Source organism: Liolophura sinensis, chromosome 6 (genome assembly GCF_032854445.1).
Source record: "Liolophura sinensis isolate JHLJ2023 chromosome 6, CUHK_Ljap_v2, whole genome shotgun sequence".
NCBI lineage: Eukaryota > Metazoa > Mollusca > Polyplacophora > Chitonida > Chitonidae > Liolophura > Liolophura sinensis.
Window position 1 is genome coordinate 41986772 of NC_088300.1, and position 8248 is coordinate 41995019.

At 39.0% G+C, this 8248-nt stretch overlaps 1 long non-coding RNA gene across 1 annotated transcript; it reads right to left on the bottom strand.

Annotated features, from left to right (window-relative positions):
* Positions 1-1489: 1489 nt before the first annotated feature.
* On the bottom strand, positions 1490-3238 carry LOC135469412 (uncharacterized). Its single transcript, XR_010444321.1, has 2 exons — positions 2907-3238; positions 1490-1612 (listed from the first exon to the last, which is right to left on the bottom strand). It is a non-coding gene; the product is annotated as an uncharacterized LOC135469412 (long non-coding RNA).
* Between the last annotated feature and the right edge of the window lie 5010 nt (positions 3239-8248).

Consider the following 8248-nt stretch of genomic DNA (forward strand, 5'->3'; position numbering starts at 1 on the left):
TGGGAAGAGTTGTATGCCCTTGTGTATACTCTCCAGTCCATTGCTTATCAAATTTGTGCTGGACGTTATTTTGACTATTATACTGGACATGACTCTGGTATTATATGGCATATGATTCTTAAACTCACATTAATTGTGCAAGATAACCTAAAGTGGTGCATTATCAAATTATTTTTTCCACATTTTGATACTTTGAGTAGTTTTCTGCACTTCCCATACACCAGAATTTACTCGTACGTGTATCTCTCGTATGATACGGTATGCATGTAGGATTCTCAAATTGATACAGGACCTGATGCGGTCGAGTGTATCTCTGGTGTGATACGGCATACATGTAAGATTCTCAAACTTACACAGGACACTCTGTAGCCGAGTGTATCTCTGGTGTGATACGGCATACACGTAGGATTCTCAAAGTCACACAAGACCCTCTGTGGCCGAGTGTATCTCTGGTGTGATACGGCATATGTGTAGGATTCTCAAAGTTACACAGAACCCTCTGTGGTTGAGTCTCTCTGGCATGATACGGCATACATGTAGGATTCTCAAACTTACACAGGACCCTCTGTGGCCGAGTGTATCTCTGGTGTGATACGGCATACATGTAGGATTCTCAAAGTTACACAAGACCCTCTGTGGCCGAGTGTATCTCTGGTGTGATATGGCATATATGTAGGATTCTCAAACTTACACAGGACCCTCTGTAGCCGAGTGTATCTCTGGTAACGAGTTAAATATCTAGCGAGAACTGACAACCTCTCCCAGTCGCTTACTGCCGAAAATCAACGTTATAAGATATAATACACTGGTGACGTAGAAAGCTCACATACGTATGACGTCATGCATGTGTCGCCCACAAGTGTCAAAATAAAGACGGAGGCCCCCGTGGCTCAGTTGGTTAGCGCGGTAGGGTGGTGTAATGACCCAGGATCCTCTCACCAATGCGGTCGCTTTGAGTTCAAGTCTATATTATGCAGGCTTCCTCTCCAGGGAAGGTCCGACATCAACCTGCGGATGGTCGTGGGTTTCCACCGGGCACTGCCCGGTTTCCTCCCACCATAATGCTGGCCGCCGTCGTATAAGTGAAATATTCTTGAGTACGGCGTAAAACGCCAATCAAATCAAATTAATAAATAAATAAATCAGTGGAGACAACACTTCGGCGGCATGAACTCGCAAAGCCACAAGAATATACAGTATAGAAGTATACACACTTTATGAATAATCGTCGTCATATGACTGAAAGTTTGTGAAGTACGACGTAAAACTCCAAGCATACATATTCAGTAGTTTGATCTGAACACTCCATTTCCCTCCACTCAAAATTGGAGCGTCATCGTATAAGTGAAGACTCCTCCGATCAGATGTTAAACAGCAACCAGATTAATAAATAGGCCTGATAAACTTTAGAAGAGAAATGAAATGTTTTGAGTTTAATTGTTACCAATTAACATATAATTAATATATCTGTTCACAAATAACTCGGTCAAAGCTTTTGCTACTTTTTATTACTTGAAATCTGTTGCGAGAGACAAATCTTTAGGCATATTCTCTTCAAGGGAAGCATGCATTTCTGGACACGCAGTGCACGGAGAGGGTGCCGTTGACATTCCTGAAGCACAAAAGAACATTTTAACGCGAGAACGTCATTCAGAAAGCCAACCACTTGTATATACGATATAACGCCTGATTGAAACTAATGAAAACGTTCATTTGCTAACTATGGTCTGTTTTTTTTTTTAACCAGTCGCCTATATTTATCTATCTGTAAGATCAGTCACACTGGCTACCAAAATTGTCTATCGTTAATGATGCATAGAACTACAAGTTCTACACATATGTACATGTCGCTGGTTTTGAACAGGTATGATGTCACCCGAGGCAATGAGTTCTTGCCGTCGAAACCGAGCTTAAGTGGTTTAACATTATGGATTACAAAAAGTGTTCTAGCTTCATTTTCTTTGCCAGAATACGAGCTTTCAGCATATCCATTTGTAGAACTTGTGTTGTTACGTGTCACAGACTGAAGGTAATGTTGGTAGCAAGTATGGCTGGTTTGGGAGACAGTTGAATATAGACGACTGGTTTAAAGAAGCAGATAACTGAAAGGTGTGAATTTCCATTCACTATATATGAAGTAATTTATATGTCTAATTTTAATGCCTAAAACTTTGTAACTCCGAGTTTCTATAATTATCATGGTTTCATTAGTTTAATAATCCAACTTAACTTTGTATAAAATTTATTGTTCACGTATGACTAGATGGCAGGCACGGATGAGAGCGAAGTTTGCACGGGCTACTTTCGCTTTATAATCAAGCTGTCTTTGTTCACAGCTCAACCTTAAAGGCAATTTTAACCACGTTCACGAACAATTGTTTACGAACTGGAAGCAGTAAATGTCAGCTTATGCAGAAAACGAACATCGCCTTAAATTCTAACACATCCATTTCATATGGTGCGATTCTAGCAATCTCTTATTGTAGGTAAACTTGCAGTGGTATTCTGGTAGGCAAGAACGTTATATGGTTTCCTTGACACAACTTCGCTAAAACTATTACCACCAGTTAAATCTTAATGCCACTTTCACTCCTCTTTGACACAACATTGGTAAAAATATTACCAACAATTGCAGCTTTAAGCAAACAAGTTTGCCCAGGTGTCAAGTGTCTAATTATCTAGTCTCCATATCGTCATAGTGTAACGTGTTCAATCGCTTTTGATCAAGCTGTGGTTTTAATTTCCAAACCTTCATATACAAATAAAAAAAATTAATCAAGTACACGCTGAGTTTGTATTCGCGCTAATGTTTTCGCTTTGACCCGTACGCTATGTGCTCGCTCAGGCTAAAAATAATTATACATATACCTTTCTTGATATTAAAGCCATTCAGAAGTTGCCTTTACCATATTTATTCTTTTCAGGTGTATATCTCCTATTATCGGTGGAAGCATTCTTCGGAATCCCAGCATATCAGTTCATCGCCCATACACGTGCATCCAGCACGACACCCGGAAACCTCGTCATAGTAAGTGGATTCGTCCGCAGGGTCACAGCCTGGGGTGGTTGTGTAAGCAACAGTTGTCCTTGTAGGCGGCGGCGGTGAGGCATTGCTATGTAGTGGCTGTACGACAAGACCTCCCAAAACAACCAAAACAGTAAGCACCATCCATCGAGAAAACATAGTGTTGTCGTATTTTTCCCAGTCTGTAAATGATGTATCTATGGCTGGACAGGGCCGTTGTGAAAGCAGTTGCTGAAGCAGAGTGTTAAGGATTCTTTTATAATGAACTCATGTGTCAAGCGGCAACAGACTGTGATATGGAGTAATTTTATGGAATTTCACGCTTAATAAAATCTCAATCGTAATATCTACCTACTATATATTCCCGTTTTGAAATTCTCAATTAAATTAAATTATGTGAAGTTTATTAGATCAGAAAGGCGACAGCAGCTTCGTCGATGCTGTTCATGGGTCTGTTATCGTCGTTACAAAGGTTAAGTTTGATCAGATAAATGATGAATTGTTGATGACGTGGATATATAGTCACATACAACGTAAACAGGAAAGTAATTTAGTGCTGATAATTATCTGAGTATTTCTCATTATTTCTTGGGTTTTAATACGAAAAGCGGCTGAATACCAACGCCTTTTTACATATAGATTAGGTTTACGCCTCAAACGTTAGGTTGAAAAGGCACAAAGCAGAAATGCCAAGCAAAAATCCCAAATATGCGAAAGTCGAAAATCCTAAAGTGTCAAGCGAAAATCTGAAACTGTTAGAAAAAAAAGTTAAACGGAAAGTGCCCGACTTAATACAGTTTTTTATATTCACATTTTACCCATATTACCCTGTATATTTCACCACACTGCCTGAAGAACTGTTAAGGAACGATTTACCTTTACGAGTTCCCAATGGTGTGCTCTGCGCTCTGTATTCTGATTCCGGACGGTACCGTCAGGTACCCCAACAGTGCTAGTAAAATCTTACATGATCTAGTACCAACTTTTGGTAATTTAATCCTTCAAGTACATGGTGTCTCTCGGCCTTTGTAAGCGAATATTTGACAGAAATATATTCCACTACCTCCTAATATATTGCTAAATTCAATCATGTGATTTGAGACAATGATGGTCAACTATTCATTTGTCATAAATCACAATATCGACCTGCGCTGTCATTTTAAATCACTGAGAATATATTTTTCAATTTGCTGCAGTACCAAGTAAAATAGCAACACAGGGCTTAAAATAAAACTGTTCAGTTTACGTGTAATAGTTCAACTTCCACTTCCTTGAGTATATTACGTCACCTGGTTTTCAGCGTATCTGGCGGGGTTTCTTGATTCGTCTTAGACATGAATTTGGTTGCAGTTGTAGTATACCTTTAACTTTATGGCATTTATTTTCTTATACATACTAGAAATGAAAAAGAAAATTGAAATGAACTTTATAACAGTTCATTTAATATTTCCATTACTAATTCTGACCATAAATTACTGGTTGGAAGTTGTTGCTACGTCTTAATTAATAACAATGTCTTTTCCAGGATAAAACGTCAGACATACTCCATTGAAATGATGCATACAACATGGAACAACGTAATTGGCTACTTTAATTTGACTAAAACCTTTAATATCAAATGTGACTGAGTAACAGCATTGGCAAATGCACTTTCAAACAAATGAGCCCACGTGTTTTGCCAAAAACAAGATTTATAATTTTTATAGAATTATAAGGACTATAACGCCTGTCAATTACGCTTCTCACTCTTGTTTAAACTTTTATACTTTGTCAATCCGACTGGCCAGCATTTTTTTAATAATTTGAAGTAGGAATTATCACGAAGTAGGATTTAGTGTAGGCGTGAGCGGCTGTCATCTGCTAGAAACCCCAGTCAAGGCAGTGGATAGGACAGTATGGATCTCCTATTATACTCTGTGTATGTGCCTAGCTGGGAGCCTATATTGCGAAACATAGGTCGTGTACGTAGCTAGCGGATTAGGCGTTCTGCTTATAATTTAAGGCATGGAGTGTGCATCCAAAGCAATGTGATATTAATGTGTGTATTAAATGAAAAGATCTTCGATGCGCTTTCTATTTACTACCGTAAATTGTCTGCAATCGAAGACGGTTTATCGCCATTGCCATGAGGTCACTTTCTAAAGCTTAAAAAATGTCACCGGCCGGTGTCCTTATCTTAGCTCAGGTGTGAATATTGGTTAAATCAAGTTATTGACATATATGGTGTGATGAAAAACATCAGTAACCTATGTTAGACGAATCTATCCACAGTTCTCCGCCATTTATAGCTAAATTTTATGTATTAAAAAAATCGAATATAATATGTAATATCTCCATCGCATATCTGGCGAAACCGCTTCGAAGTTGGGATCAAACCCGGGACGGGTCATATCTAAGTTTATTTATATATTTGTTAGTTTACTTCTTTATCTGTTTTTATTATTTATTTGATTGATTTTTCAAACTATACTTAAGAATATTTCACTTATAAAGTGGCCAACATTATGGTGGGAGGAAAGGCGGCACAGCCCAGGGGAAACCCATGACCATCCGCAGGTTGCTGCCTTTCCCACATATGCCCGGACTTGAACTCACAGCCACCGCATTGGTGAGAGGCTCCTGGTTCCTTGTCAAATCACCTCAGCCACAGAGGCTCCTGACTTTAAAAAATATGTGTTGCTCCCTCGCTTCAGAGTTTAGAGCAAAGAAACAGGACTGATTGGCCTGGTGTCAGTATAATGTGATTAGGTGGAGTGTTATGTCTGCTACCCATCATACTTCAGTGGTGGCAGCACTTTGGCGGTATTGACTAGTCGTGCCACAAGAAGACAGTATATGTGGAGAAACCTAATGACTCATCGTCGTCATATGACTGACAAATTGCTGGGTTCGACGTGAAACCCTATATAAGAATACATATTCTTATACATATATACATATATAAGATTTTATATAGCAGTCAAATACACAAATAGACATGATAAACTGTAAAACAGAAATAAAACATTCTGAGTTTAATTAGTAACAATTAACATATCCTTCCATGTATTAATTCCATGTTTTTGCCATTTTTTTATGAATTGAAATCTCTTGTACGAGATTAATCTTTAGGCATATTCTCTTGAAGAGAAGCACTCAATTCCAGGAATCAGTTTACCGCCGTGGGACGACTTGTGTTAACAGAATATAGTTGTTATAGTCATGGACAAGCAGAACACGGAGGGAGTGCGTTTGGCACTCTGTTCTTGAAACACAATAGAACATTTTAACGTGAGAAAAAATTGCCAGCGTCAGAATCACGCTATATACTACATATTTATAAAGTCTGAATGAAATTGATGTAAACGTTTATATGCTAACAAGAACAGTATTTCCATTCACCACATACATGTATGAAGTCACCTATATGTTTAGCATTAATGCCAATGTATGACGTACAGATAAACATTTTAAATTTATGGAAAACGAGAGGTTGTTTTCAACGCATGTCAGACTGTACCAGCGGCCACAAGAGCGTTGATAACCGCATATTTTCAGGAAGGCCCCATGAAAAGTGAGGATGGTCGTGTACAGGAGAGCGTTTGTGCTCGCTTTCAGTATAAAATCCTAAAATTTAAATGACTCTAAAACAGGAAATATAACTGTCTAGTCTGACTATAATCACAGTTAGTATAACGGGTTATATTTCAATGGGTTTTGATCAGTCCGTGGTTTTGATCGTCAGTCCTTATAGTCCCATATAAAAATAAACAAAATTAACCAAGCAAACGCTGAGTTCGTATTCTCGCCTTGATCTGTACGTTCTAAAACAATGCATGTGGAGGCAAATAAGAAATACATGTACCTTTTTGGCTATTAAAGCTATTTAGAAATTGTGTTTATCTGCATATCTCCTATTAGCATTCTATGGAATCCGAGCATATTAGCTGAGCGTCCCAACACATGTGCACCTAGACCGATATCCGGAAGTCCCTATAAAGAAAACTGAATCATCCTTAGGGTAGCGGGCCAAGGGTTCTGCCTTCTACGGTCAGACCGCTCAACACAACCGAAATAGTATGCACCATCCAACGAGAAAAACTGGTGGTGCTGTGTTTATCCGAGTTTGTAAATGATGTATACAGGGCTGGACAGGTTGAAAATAGCACAGCGCAAAAAATGTCAAGCAAAAATCCCCAGTATGCGAAGGTCGAAAAGGCTACCAAAAAGAAACATAAACAGAAAGGACGAAGCCAGCACCCTAAAATCCGAAGTTCATAGAAGACGCCTGAAAACCTGTCAAAGAACGAGTTACCCTCACCAGCCACGAGCCTTCGATGGCGTGATCTATACGTGGAGGCAGTCATTCATATAAGGCGATACCTGTATGCAAGTCTAAACTTTTTAGTATACAGGGAATATTTGTGTCCCAAATTTTCCTTCACGAAATTGCCTAAGTTGGAACAAATTTGTCATCCATTGCGAGCTAGTATACATATTCCGATTTCTGGGTCTCTTTGGACCTTTTTAAGTCGGTGTGACTAAAACCGCCCGCCCGTACGGTCATGTACGGCCCTCCACCTAATGCAATAGCTTTCAACGGGCTTTTTACGCATCTCTGCAAGTCGCATGGTACTTCCCGAAGGAATTGACAGTGGAGCTATTTTACTCCAGCGAATCCAGCACAGGTCCCTATCGTGGTTTTTGACAGTAACAAAGTTCACTATCACCCTCTACGGAAAAATCACACGATTTAATATAGCAGAAGAAAAGAAGGTATTGGGAAACATTTGTGTCAAATATTGGCTACCAAAGGTCCAAATAGTTACAGAAATCAAACTCTAGACGGTTACTACCCTGCGGCTTGTCTATTGTCTGGATAATAAAGCGGTTTACCGCACGAATTTATCATGCAGTTGAAGAATTTCATTCAGCTGTCTGTAAAATCAGTAAAATTCGCTTCCAAAATGCAGTTAAAATACTTTTTTCTAATTCATAATGTGCGATTTGTAGTACCAACTTGTAGCATACAACCGAGTCGAAACGTCAGAGCAACTGAATCCTTTCGATTTTTATAGCATTCAACGAGTTGTGAGCTAGTCGATAGAAATTGAGAAAGGTCTATTTTCATGATACAAATCGCGTTCAACGACCAATCAAATCGTTTCAAATATTTTTACTACGAGTTAACTCCCCTTGTGTCATCTTTCAAACCTTTCCTGCAGCCATGTCCGAAAAAGCAGA